The sequence below is a fragment of the Notechis scutatus genome, chromosome 1 (assembly GCF_049901735.1).
Source record: "Notechis scutatus isolate UNSWTSFEM ecotype Mainland chromosome 1, rNotScu1.2, whole genome shotgun sequence".
Taxonomy (NCBI): domain Eukaryota; kingdom Metazoa; phylum Chordata; class Lepidosauria; order Squamata; family Elapidae; genus Notechis; species Notechis scutatus.
In genome coordinates, this window is record NC_142009.1 from 288,558,100 (window position 1) to 288,573,155 (window position 15,056).

A 15,056-nucleotide genomic window follows, 5' to 3' on the forward strand; every position below is an offset into this window, starting at 1 on the left:
AAATACGTCATTGTTTGCATATAATGGGTATTTCAAAATTGTATTATACAGTTATTGTGCTGGGTGACCTCTGCCACAGTTTATTTGCTGGATGTCACCCTTTCATTTCTGTTGCAGCCATGCTTCAGAGTAGTTTCATTTTTCTATGAAGGGCAATGAATGCACAAAGCCTTCAAACATGGAGCAGTAATTAGTCTAGGAAAGATCAAAGTGTGCTCTTCTAAATCCAGCCAATTTGCTGTGGTCGTGCAAAACCAATAGTCTTTCTTTTGCCTTGGTCTCTTATTAATTTTCGCTCTCATTTGTTGCAGTGCAGCTGCTTTCTTGTCAATCCACTGTGCAACTTTTTAAAAAATCCATTTTGAAGTCACAAATGCAATTTCAGTGGGCCTTAGGCATAATGAGTAGCTTTCTAAAGACAGCCTTTTTGAAATGGAAACTCAAAATGAAAAAATTCTTTGCATTACATATTATTTTCAAACATGGATAAATTATTACACCTGATGAAGAGAAGGCAATATACAGATTTTAATTTTGGCATCAACTCATCACACTGAATTACAACTGTACCATTCTGTTCACCACCAGCTATAGGAATCCCTCTAATGAGGTAGCTTGGGAATTTGTTTCTAACCCCACATTGCCCAAGGTTTGGCCAATCTTAATTAGCACATTTTTACATAAATATGTGCCATTAATTTCTCCTAATATATTTCTCTATGCCTATTGCTCACTAATGCGTGTTTTATGTACATTTCCCTATTTACATATTTGTATCCATAGTTTGAGTTGCAAATACATTGTTAACATTTCTTTAAAAAAGACACCAGGGGTCGCCAACCTTTTGGATCTCAGGGACCACCAAACTCATAATTTTAAACCCCATGGACCACTAATTAATTTTGACTGACAGTGGCTTGCTGACATTGGTGGGAAAGTCGGTCCCATATTCTAGAGCTGAAGTAGTTACAGGACTGGCCCTTTGGTCATCCCAGAACAGTTGTTCCTCCACCCGGGTGCGCCGGCCTGCCATGGACTGGAGGAGCTGCTCCAGGATGACCAAAGGGCCAGTCTTGTGACTACTGCAGCTCTGGAATATGGGACCGACTTTCCCACCAATATCAGCAACCCACCCCAGGGCAGATTTCCCTCCCCCACCGTTGGTCTTACTTTCCAGTTCCAGCTCGTGGCTCTATTCAAGGTAAGGTTTGCGCTTGGCCAAAGAGTGGGGGCCACTGGGTGGGCGGGCCATGCGCAGCCTTGTGTTCCCGCACAGCCTGGATTAGTTGCTTTGGGGAGAGTGCTTGGGGGGGGGGGGACATTTCTCTGCAAACCACCAAAAAATTTTCGCGGACCACCAGTCGTCCCTGGCCCACCAGTTGGCGACCACTAATCCTCACTACTACTTTTATAAACATTTTTTTCCACAGCAAAAACAATCTTTTTTTTTTGCTTTGAATACAGGTATTCCTCAACTTAAAACAGTTCATTTAGTGACTGTTCAAGTTATGACGACACTGAAAAATGTGGCTTATGATTGTTTTTCACAGTTACGACCTTAGCAGCATCTCCATGATCATGTGATCAGAATTCAGATGCTTGGTGACAGGTTCGTATTTACGACCGTCGCTGTATCCCAAGATCATGCGGTCCCTTTTTGAGACCTTCTGACAAGCAAAGTCAATGGGGAAGCCAAATTCACTTAGCAATCGGGTTAATAACTTATCAGCTATTGTGATTCACTTAACAACTGTGGCAAGAAAAGTCATAAAAGGGAGCAAAACTCACTTAATCACAGAAATTTTAGGCTCAACTGTGGTCGTAACTCAAGGATTACCTGTAAGGAAGACTGGTGAAGAACAGAATTGAAGTAAACCATCAAACTCAAAGCCAATCTAAAATTTATCTGAATATTTTTAAAAATATATTTAAAATTAAAAGGCACATACATATTATTTATACTGAGGAAGTGTTAACTGAACTGCCTTGGGCAAACCTGGGGCAAACTGAGTCACAACCTGTGCATAGGCAAAATATTAGCTTAACCAACAACACTAGATTAAACAACTGCCTCGATCTCATCTTCTGCAATAGTTTGAATTTAATTTACAGAATACAAACTAAAGAACCCTTTTCCAGCAGTGACCACAATATGATTGACTTTTGTCTCAACATATGCCCACACAAAAATCATCACAATGACGTAATCCCCAATTATAACTTTAAAAAAGGCAACCATGATCTTATAGACAACGATCTCTCATCCCTTGATTGGCAATCTCTATTCACTGGATGCAATACTATTGAAGACCATTACAACATATTTTTACTTGAAGTCAAAAGAGTCATCAAACTATATGTACCAACCACTCCCCCCCACAAAAAAAACAGATTACCCATAACAATAAGGAAACTTCAATCCAAAAAGAGATCACTCTGGCGGAAAAACAAATCTGGTCACGTTGCCAATTTCAAAAGCCGATACAAAAATTTATGCCACCAGATAAAGACTGAATGCACCAATTATCACATTAAACAAGAGGAAAACCTTCTATGCACCAATTCCACCCACGCTTTTTACAATTTTGTAAACAACAAACTAAAAGACTCAAGGTCTATCCCACCCCTGATAGGACCTAATGGTAAAGACTGCAACAACAACACCATTAAAGCCAACATCTTTAACACATTCTTCGGCTCAGTATTTGTAAACAGCAATGGATCATGCCCAGTATTTCCTATCCGAACCACAGACAACTACAATGATCTAATACATATTGATTTTACAGAAGACAATGTTGAAAAAGCACTACGCAATCTAAAACCATCTCTATCTATTGGACCGGATGGAATATGTGCCTACTTCTTAAAAAAGCTATCCACTGCCATAGCTGAACCTCTAAGCATAATCTTTGAAAAATCTTTCAGGACCAGCTCCTTGCCTAACCTATGGTCACAAGCCACAGTCATCCCCATCTTCAAAAAGGGAGACCCCAGCCTAGTTGAAAATTACAGACCAATCTCCTTATGCTGCGTCACCTGTAAAGTCATGGAATCAATTATTAACCAATCCATTATCCTCCACTTAGAGACAAACAACCTACGCTCCAATAAACAATATGGTTTCAGGAAAAAACTATCCTGTAATCTGCAACTCTTACACTGCAAAAACATATGGACTACACAACTCGATCAGAGCAAAGCAATAGATGCAATCTACATAGACTTCTGTAAAGCCTTTGATTCAGTGGTACACGACAAACTACTCCTAAAACTAAAATCTTGTGGTATCTCTGGACAACTGCATAACTGGATAGAAGCATTCCTGTCAAACAGACAACAAATGGTCAAAATTGGGAGCATCCTATCAAATTCTGTACCTGTCAATAGTGGTGTCCCCCAAGGCAGTGATCTAGGACCAATTCTCTTCATACTCTACATAAATGACCTCTGTGATCATATTAAGAGCAATTGCGTTCTTTTCGCTGATGAGGTAAAGCTGTTCAATACCACAGACAATACTGCTACCCTTCAAAAAGATCTTGACTATGTATCAGAATGGTCAAACAAATGGCAACTTCAAATCTCAACAAATAAATGCTCTGTCTTACATATTGGCAAAAAAAAAAAATCAGAAAATAAAATACAAGCTGAATAGTCAAGATCTTGTTGATGATCCAAGCTCTGTAAAGGACCTTGGAATACTCATCTCTAATGATCTAAGTGCTAGAGCCCACTGTAACTACATAGCCAAAAAGGCATTAAGAGTTGTTAACCTAATCCTACGTAGCTTTTTCTCTGGTAATATCACAATACTAACTAGAGCATACAAAACATTTGCTAGACCAATACTCAAATACAGCTCATCAGTCTGGAACTCACATTATGTATCTGATATTAGCACAGTTTAGAAAGTCCAGAAATATTTCACAAGAAGAGTTCTCCACTCCTCTACTCATTGTAGAATACCTTATGCCACCAGACTTGAAATTCTAGACCTAGAAAACCTTGAATTATGCCATCTTCGGTCTGATCTAAGTATGGTATATAAAATCATACATTGCAATGTCCTACCTGTCAATGAATACTTCAGCTTCAACCATAACAACACAAGAGCACACAATAGATACAAACTCAAGGTTAACTGCACCAAACTTGATTGCAGGAAATACGACTTCAGCAACAGAGTGGTCAATGTCTGGAATACTCTACCCGACTCTGTAGTTTCTTCCCCAAACCCCAAAAACTTTAACCTTAGACTGTCTACTGTTGACCTCACCCCTTTCCTAAGAGGTCTGTAGGGGGCGTGTATAAGCGCACCAATGTGCCTACTGTCCCTGTTGTTTCTTTTATTTTTTCTTATATGTACCCATTTCATGTATTCATAACTGTGTATATACTTATATCTATTATCTTGTAAGCAATTGACAAACCAAATCAAATAAATAAATAAATAAATATATTGTGCGAATGCAAACCCAGAAAACTCTTTGATTCTACTAATTTCTGGTGAAATTAGTTATTGAATCATTGTGCCTCATTTGACCCAACTCCCAGGTGTAGGTGGGCTTTGCATTATTTAGACACAGGACAGAAAACAATGCCATTACAATTACAATTTAGAAAACAGCACAAGGAAGATGACAGGTGAAAGGTGGAAAAATAGCTAGGCATAAATTGAGGGATGGGGGAATGCTATGATTGGAGTTATACATACCTTAACCTGGTTTGTAAATTTCTCCTAAGAGGTATTACCTATTTGTTGGAAGGCTATGTCCTGTGAAGAGGGAAAAAAATTGCACAGGGGCGGGAGAGATAAGGGGGAAGGAAGGAAACTGTGTGAGGGAAAGGTCATGTGATCTATCCTTTTCCCCCACATGTTCACTTGAACTCCATTAAGAGAGCACATAACGTGGCATCTGCTATGGTGTTTTTCGTCCTAACGGTGTTTTCTTCGCCTTTTTTTTTTTTTAAAGAAAAACTACAAGCTTTTCCAGCCAGATCCCAGATGAGTGTTTCCCTGCAGGCTGTGCGAACAGCAAGAGAAACAAATTGCCTTGGGGAGATTGAGAGAGCCAGGCAGGCTCACTGGAAAGCGAAAGAGGAAAGAATGACCTCTGTGAATGTTGCCCTGTGGTTTCTGCACTGAAGTGGCTGCATCTGGGCCACCTGTTGATGGCATGATTGGAGCATTAGCCCTTGCCTGGCCTCAGCACCATTGATAACTCTGCTTAACGTCGCCACAGGGGAGCCTTTGTTGGAAGCGGCAGTCACTTTGCCTGAGCAATGGTGTACATTGGCTCCCCCATTCAAGCCTTTTTTCCTGGACATTAGCACATTTGAATGGGCCACCAGAGAAGCCATTCAGTGAGAACATGCACCAGGGCTTCTGGGTGGCCTGGGGTTGAGCCGAAAACTCTTGTTAATGGACTGTGAGTCTCAGCCTATTGATGTACATGAACTCGGTGACCAAAGAAAAGTGAGACAAAGATGTCCAGCACAGGAACATATAGGTCACAATTGGACAAAAGCAGACTGTGACCAGCCAGAGCTGTTTGATTACCAAATGCAAAGCAGGATATCTAGGAACATGGGGTTGCTGCTGTGGAAATGATTTAAAAGCAATGTCCTTTTATGCAGCAGCATTACCTGCAGGCTCGTGAACTCCGTACTCAGGGAATCCTTTGCGATTCAACCAAGATGTAGTTGCAATTAGCTGAACAAACATCCTGTGAATTTCATTGAATGAGATGTATTCTGTCTTCCATATGGTTGTGCTAGCATGATTCCCTAAAATAATGGCTTACTGAACCAAAAATAAGCATATTTGCAAAATATAATCACAAATTTAAATTTGTTCGCATCCTGAGTGCATATAGGTGAATAAGTGATTATAAACCTAGGGTGGTCTTTTGACCTGGTGACCTTTAGATATAGCTTTCAGAATTCCTACTAGCTATGCTAGCTAGTTGGCACTTTGTGGTGTGCAATCTTGGTACAGCTTGGTGAAGTCTTAGCTTCACTTAAGAAAATAAGAGGAGCCTTATAATAGGTTAGGCCAAAACTTCAAGATTTTTGAGACAAGAAGCTTTGCTTTTTTTCTTTGCTCCCAGGCTTACGAATTCGGAGCTAATTTTATTCAGAACAAAATCTTGTTTGGCTCTCATGATTAGTAGCTATTGAAAAAATGGGATAAGGTTGCAGTATGGAGTGCCCTTCTTGCAACCAGCCACCTAGCCATGCCTCCTCAGGGAGATTCAGTTTTATTTCCCCTCTGGAAATACTTTTGTCTGCTTCTCAAGCTTGTTGATGGATGCTAATGCTATTTTGGATACTTGTGAAAAGCCACTTGAAAAGAACATTCATTGTTGCTATCTAAGCTAAAGCTGTAGGATAGACCAGGGGTCCCCAACTGCCGGTCCGCGGACCGGTACCGGGCGCGGAACAAGCCTTACCGGGCCGCTGGTTGCTGGGCGCCGCCATCTTTTTGGTAAAAGTGCTTCCGGTGAGCTTTTCCGGTAGAAAGCTCACCGAAGCATTTTCCGTGAGCTTTTTTTCGGGTAGAAAGCCATTTCTACCCGGAAAAGCTCACCGAGCGCTAGCGCCGCATCTTTTTGACGAAAAAGTGTTTCCGGTGACGCCACCGAAGCACTTTTTCACAAAAAAGATGGCGGCGCCAGTTGACGCCGGTACCGGGCGCGGTGCCCAGCTGATGCCGGAACCGGGCCGCAGCGTCGAAAAGGTTGGGGATCCCTGGGATAGACCACTAATACAGGTAGTCCTTGACTTATAACCACAACTGGGACCAGAATTTCCATTATTAAGCAAAGCAGTTGTTAAGTGAATCACAACGGATTTTATTTATTTATTTTATTTATTTATTTATTTGATTTGCCAATTGTTTACAAGATAATAAGTATAAGTGTATACATAGTTGTGAATACATGAAATGGGTACATATAAGAAAAATAAAAGAAGAATAAGAGAAACAATAGGACAGGGACGGTAGGCACGTTGGTGCGCTTATGCACGCCCCCTACAGACCTCTTAGGAAAGGGGTGAGGTCAACAGTAGACAGTCTAAGGTTAAAGTTTTTGGGGTTTGGGGAAGAAACTACAGAGTCGGGTAGAGTATTCCAGACATTGACCACTCTGTTGCTGAAGTCATATTTCCTGCAATCAAGTTTGGTGTGGTTAACATTGAGTTTGTATCTATTGTGTGCTCTTGTGTTGTTATGGTTGAAGCTGAAGTATTCATTGACAGGTAGGACATTGCAATGTATGATTTTATATACCATGCTTAAATCAGACCGAAGACGGCGTAGTTCAAGGTTTTCTAGTTCTAGAATTTCAAGTCTGGTGGCATAAGGTATTCTACGAGTAGAGGAGTGGAGAACTCTTCTTGTGAAATATTTCTGGACTTTCTCAATTGTGCTAATATCAGATATGTAATGTGGGTTCCAGACTGATGAACTGTATTCAAGTATTGGTCTAGCAAATGTTTTGTATGCTCTGGTTAGTAGTGTGATATTACCAGAGAAAAAGCTACGAGGATTAGGTTAACAACTCTTAATGCCTTTTTGGCTATGTAGTTGCAGTGGGCTCTAGCACTTAGATCATTAGAGGTGAGTATTCCAAGGTCCTTTACAGAGCTTGGGTCATCAACAAGATCTTGACTATTCAGCTTGTATTTTATTTTCTGGTTTTTTTTGCCAATATGTAAGACAGAGCATTTATTTGTTGAGATTTGAAGTTGCCATTTGTTTGACCATTCTGATACATAGTCAAGATCTTTTTGTAGGGTAGCAGTATTGTCTGTGGTATTGAACAGCTTTACATCATCAGCGAAAAGAACGCAATTGCTCTTAATATGATCACAGAGGTCATTTATGTAGAGTATGAAGAGAGTTGGTCCTAGAACACTGCCTTGGGGGACACCACTATTGACAGGTACAGAATTTGATAGGACGCTCCCAATTTTGACCATTTGTTGTCTGTTTGCCAGGAATGCTTCTATCCAGTTATTCAGTTGTCCAGTGATACCATAGGATTTTATTTTTAAGAGTAGTTTGTCGTGAACCACTGAATCGAAGGCTTTACAGAAGTCTATGTAGATTGCTGAAGTCTATTGCTTTGCCCTGGTCGAGTTGTGTCGTCCATATGTTTTTGCAGTGTAAGAGTTGCAGATTACAGGATAGTTTTTTTCTGAAACCAAATTGTTTATTGGAGAATAGGTTGTTTGTCTCTAAGTGGAGGATGATGGATTGGTTAATAATTGATTCCATGACTTTACAGGTGACGCAGCATAAGGAGATTGGTCTGTAATTTTCAACTAGGCTTGGGTCTCCCTTTTTGAAGATGGGGATGACTGTGGCTTGTGACCATAGGTTAGGCAAGGAGCTGGTCCTGAAAGATTTTTCAAAGATTATGCTTAGAGGTTTGGCTATGGCAGTGGATAGCTTTTTTAAGAAGTAGGCACATATTCCATCCGGTCCAATAGATAGAGATGGTTTTATATTGCGTAGTGCTTTTTCAACATTGTCTTCTGTAAAATCGATATGTATTAGATCATTGTTGTTATCTGTGGTACGGCTAGGAAATACTGGGCATGATCCATTGCTGTTTACAAATACTGAGCCGAAGAATGTGTTAAAGATGTTGGCTTTAATGGTGTCGTCGTTGCAGTCTTTACCATCAGGTCCTATCAAGGGTGGGATGGACCTTAGTCTTTTAGTTTGTTCTTTACAAAATTGTAAAAAGCACGGGTGGAATTGGTGCTTAGAAGGTTTTCCTCTTGTTTAATGTGATAATTGGTACATTCAGTCTTTATCTGGTGGCATAAATTTTTGTATCGGCTTTTGAAATTGGCAACGTGACCAGATTTGTTTTTCCGCCAGAGTGATCTCTTTTTGGATTGAAGTTTCCTTATTGTTATGGGTAATCTGCTTTTTTGTTTTGTTTTGGGAGTTGTTGTTGGTACATACAGTTTGATGACTCTTTTGACTTCAAGTAAAAATATGTTGTAATGGTCTTCAACAGTATTGCATCCAGTGAATAGAGATTGCCAATCAAGGGATGAGAGATCATTGTCTATAAGATCATAGTTGCCTTCTTTGAAGTTACAATTGGGGATTACATCATTGTGGTGATTTTTGTGTGGGCGTATGTTGAGACAAAAGTCAATCATATTGTGGTCACTGCTGGAAAAGGGTTCTTTAGTCTGTATTCCGTAAATTAAATTCAAACTATTGCAGAAGATGAGATCGAGGCAGTTGTTTAGTCTAGTGTTGTTGGTTACTAGTTGTTCCAGTCCCAGATTTGTAATAGCATTGTGGAAGGTTGTGTGTATGATTTCAGTTGTACATTCATTTAGGGTCCAGTCAATATGAGGTAGATTGAAATCACCAAGAAAGATAAAAGGGTATGGGCAGGATGCAGCCCATGTTAGTAATGTATTTAGCTTGTTTACATGTTCGATGTCATAATCAGGTGCTCTGTAACATAGTAAGAATCGAATTGTGATGTTTAAGGATAGTTCGCAGATGATGGTCTCAGGAAGAGCAAGCTCCTGGGTAACTTGGATATTTTTTAGATGTAAGGACTTTTTATAGAAGATAGCAACACCACCTCCTCTACGAATTTCACGATGTGATCGGTAAACATGATAGTCCCTTACTGTGGTAATGGAGTCAGGGAGAGATGCATTGAGCCATGTTTCACAGACAAATATAATGTCAAATTTAGCCATATTTAGTAGGAGGAAAAATTCAGGTATTTTATTCACGAGGCTTCTTGCATTGAGTAGTTTGCATTTAAGGCCAGTAGTAGTTGGAATTGAGGTAGTTAGGGGCGTGCATAGTTGTTAAGCGAATTCTTCAGTTAGGTGAGTCCCATGATTGTTAAGCAAATCCAGCTTCACCCTATTGACTTTGCTTGTTGGAAGCTGTCTGGGAAGTTGCACATGGTGATCACATGGTCCCAGAGCATGGTTGTAAGTTGAGGATTACTGTACTGTGGAGCATACGCTGCCTCCCTTGCATCCAAGGTCCCTCCGCAACTACATCTGATTTCTGAGAAAAGTCATATGATGAACTGCCTAGAAGACTAAAGTGAATATAAATTGGGCTGCCAGAAATTAATGATTTCTTTGGCATCTTAAATGTCACCCTCACATTTGAAAGCCTCTCCCTCCTTCTATTAGCCCCTATTACAGATATATGAAGAGGCAAAGAGAGACTCCTGGAAACGGGGGCAAATAGAGAAAAATGAGCTCACACTTTAATTTTCTTGCCTTTACCAATATATGCACACACACACATATATACATACATACACACATGGGCACACACATGGACACACACACACACGTGTGTGTGTGTGTGTGTGTGTGTGTGTGTGTATGGCATTCAGCTTTGTTCGGGTATTTTCCCACGTCATTGTAGTTGTGCTTTTAAAGTTGTAGCGACGTTTCGGCTTTAAAAGCACTTTAAAAGCACAACTACAATGACGTGGGAAAATACCTGAACAAAGCTGAATGTCATACATGTAAGTACCCGCGAAAACTTAAGAATATATATATATTCTCTTAAGTTTTCACGGGTATTTATATGTATGGTATTCAGCTTTGTTCGGTATTTTCCCACGTCATTATAGTTGTGCTTTTAAAGTTGTAGAACGTTTTGGCAGAATCTCATCTGCCATCATCAGGCTTCTGTATTGTGTTCGTCTGTGAGTCAGACTTTCACAGCCGTTTCTGTTTTAAATTTGGTGCTGGCCTACGCTTTGCCAGAATGTTTTTTTTTCTTCATCCTGATTGGTTGGGAGTCTTGGTCTGTGTTTATTGGTCTTGGAGTTTGCTGTGTTCTGCTTGATTGGTGTTTCTAATATCTTCTGTCTGTTTTGTGGCATTTTTTGTCTTGGTTGGCTGGCAACATTTTGTTCCTGTATTGGAGGCTGTATTGGAGCCAAGCTGCACTAAAAGCCTCCAATACAGGAACACAATGTTGCCAGCCAATCAAGACAAAAAAAGCCACAAAACAGACAGAAGATATTAGAAACACCAATCAAGCAGAATACAGCAAACTCCAAGACCAATAAACACAGACCAAGACTCCCAACCAATCAGGATTAAGAAAAAAACCATTCTAGGCTAGCCCCAAATTTAAAACTGAAACGGCTGTGAAAGTCTGACTCACAGACGAACACAATACAGAAGCCTGATGATGGCAGATGAGATTCTGCCAAAACGTTGCTACAACTTTAAAAGCACAACTATAATGACGTCGGAAAATACCCGAACAAAGCTGAATACCAATATATATATATACATATTTATATTTTACAGCGAAAGAATTGCATAAGAATGTACCCAGGCCTGCATATATATGAAATTATTTTTTTCCAGGATCAGAAAGACTCACTTTTCTCCAACAAATCTTTATTTTAAAGAACATATACCAGCAAATATATAGAATTACAACAATGCGCTTTTCAAATGTCAACATAAAACATATGAGGAGTCATGTGATCTGCAGACTGCAAGCTCATAGATTTGAAAGGATTGAAGTCAACTATTGAAAGCAGGAAATAAATAATGTAAATCTAGGCCGTAGTTTATCAATAGCTGAGGTGGGGGCGGGGGGGGAAGCAGATAATTTACAAAATCCAACCCAAGATACACAAAAAGCTGGACAATTTTAAGGCGATGCCTGCCTGATGAGTGACATGAAGATACAAAGGAGGATATGGCCTCCTTTTGCTGGGTGTCTGGTAATCTTATCTAAAACAAGGGTACAGCCTGTTCTACTTCCTCCACATAATTCTGCTCTCTATTTTTTTTAAAAAACAAGTTTTATTAGTTTTTAAAGACAAACAAAAACAAACAAAACATAAAAACATCCAACTTTCTTTCATAAATGTACAAACAGTGTGTCGGTTGGTTTACAAATTTTTTGTGCATCCATTTCATAGTCTCAATTACAGTTACATTGCATAATAACTCATATTATCAATCAGAAACTGAATACCCTAGTATTACTATTAATCAGTCATTTGACTATAATTTTGTTCATTGATACTTTGCGAGATAACTATAATTTACTTAGTTTATTTTATAACAATTCATATAATCATCCCCAAATTTATCCTAGAAACATTTTATAGATATAATAACAAAAGAAGAAATACATCTTTATATATTCATTATATTCTAAAATTCTAAGTATTCTATTATTATATTTTATTATCTAACCATTGATAGAAAAGGTCCCAAATTTTATAAAATTGTTTATCTTCTTGTTCTCTAATTTCAAATGTCAATCTACTTATTTCAGCACATTCCAATATTTTCTGCTCTCTATTTTGATTGCATTAGTTAATCATCCCAATAGGACTTAGGGATAACAATATCTCCACTACCAGTAGTCTTTGGCTTAGTAGCACAATTGTGAACAGAACCTCTGTAGCTAAATGATGTAGTCTAAGTGAGCGGTTCCCAAATTTAGGACCTTTCCCCCATTGACTTTGCTTCTCAGAAACCCGCTGAGAAAGTTGCAAATGGTGATCATGTGACCTTAAGATGCTGCAACTGTCATAAATACATTCTAGTTGCCATGTATTCAAATTTTGATCAGCTAATTATGGGCATACGACTGTCGTAAGTGTGAAAACTGGTCATAAGTAACTTTTTTCTGTGGCATCATAACTTCACACATTTGTTAAACAAATGGTTGTAAGTCAAGGAGTACCTATAAAACAAAAACCTCTTCCTTCCTTCCTTCCTTCCTTCCTTCCTTCCTTCCTTCCTTCCTTCCTGCCTGCCTGCCTGCCTGCCTGCCTGCCTGCCTGCCTGCCTGCCTAATACATTGTTATCTGAAGTTTCTGGGAAAGTAAAATACAAATTGTCTAAAACAGTGGTGGCTAACCTTTTTGAGCTCATGTGCTGCTAATTGCATGCCAGCACCCAGAAGGCAATGCGTGCGGGTCCCCCCCACCCCCTGCACATGCACAAGCGACTCCCTGCGCATACCGCACATCTCTGCACATGCGCAAGCGACCCCCCCTGTGCACGCCACATGACTCTGTGCATGAGAGTGACCCCCCCATGCACGCGTGCCTCTGCGCAGGCATGTGCGTCTCCTGTGCCCCCAGCCCCCTGTGCATGCACACCAGATACCTGACAATCAGCTGTCGGGCAGGTGCCATACGCGCATGCTTTGGGCGAGGGCTTGTGTGCCAGCAGTAATGGCTCTGTGTGCCACTTCCAGCATGCATGCCATAGGTTCGCCATGATGGGTCTAAAAGATAATGTTTCAGATTTACAGGAATTGAAAGCCCTCCCCAAATACAGAGGCAGATGCTGGTTGCATATATTCTGTAGTGTCTGGTGGTAACGATATGTCAGGTTGGCTTTTAACTCATAAAGAGGATAGAGTGGATATTGGCCTTTGGCCCTTGGCTTCTTCTTTTCCTAGAAATCCAACTGAATAATTTTGTTGTGTCTCCGTTTTTTGTGCACTTGTTCACTTGAGCCAGTGAGGTTCATTTGAGATGACAGTTCATTTGACCTGACTAGCTAACTCTGAGCTGTACATTGATTCTTTAACAATTCTTTTTATGGCCCATCTCTCAAATAGGACCAATAGCAAATTATCAATAGATGTAAGAATAACAATTAAAACTGTGAAGCACTATAGTAGTGGAAAAGAAAAAAAATCTTTTATGAAATGCCAAATGCTAGCCATAAACGCGCATCTTTTACTTTTAAATATTATCTCTCTTGGCAACATGTGAATGGACATTTCACATGCAAGACTTACCCCATTCCTTATTCATTGCTGACTTCTTCCTAAAGATCAGAACTTGTTTCTCTTTCATTAAACCAAATTTGCAGGCGAGGGGATAGTAAGCATAAGAATCATGGAAGATTTCTCATTCCAGCTTTGACAGCCTGAACATCTCTCATTGTTTCAAGAGGTGGCTCTTTAACTCAGTTTAAATATTTGTTTCCATAGGCCTCCTTAAGAAGTATTCCCTAGTATAAAGAGTCAGTTTTATGAAGGTTAAAAATAAAACACGCATCCAGGGTTGTTATTGTTTTTTTTACAGTTGTTGTTGTTCTAAGAAATATTCTTGCTAGCTCAGTAGTCATTTTGTTATGGTTACAATGGTGAGATGTAAACAATTTCATATACATATCTATTAAGATCTTCCCCATATGCCAAACTGTTTCTTTAATAGTGCAGACTAAAAGATCACATTTGCGGTACTTTACAGAACTCTCCATCTCTATTCTGCTGCTAGTGCTGTGTACATAAAAGAGTTAAAGTTGGACTAATGAAATTTGATTCTCTTTGGAACTTTTCATGTAATTCCTCACAGTATTGTGGAAAATTCTGTATTGATCAATAGATAGATATGTAAATGTTTGTCTATTGTTCATGTTTCTCTGTCTCCCTGCTTTTGCCTTTTTAATCAATTTTGCCAGTTAACTGTTTTTTGAAATGATTGCTGATGTTTAATAAAGACCAAGCTATAGTTTTGCTAGCTGGGCCGAATGACACTTAATGTACTGTATGCTTGCCCTAATTTGAGTATCAAAATTGCCTGGGTGTGTGATGTTTGCAAAGGAAACAGTAAATTCTCCTTCTTCTGCGTCTAGATCAAACTTCACATTGCCAGAATGAAACCATCTTCTTGGCTTTGCTGTTAACAGTAAATTATTATTATTTATTTATTTTTATTTATTTTGATTTGATTTGTCAATCGCTTACAAGATAATAGGTATAAGAATAAACATAGTTACTATGATTGCTTGGGGGAAGAATTTTGGATTGATCTAGAGAAATGGCAAAAACTGTGGTCTCAAAATTATAAAATGACAATGTCAACAGCATATAAAGAAAATTTGTATAAGATGTTTTACAGGTGGCATTTTCCCCCAACAAGAATACAAAAATGTTCAAGAACAAATCTGAAAAATGTTGGAAATGTCATCAGATACCTGGCTCATATTACCATATGTGGTGGACTTGTGCGGATGCCAAAAAATATTGTACT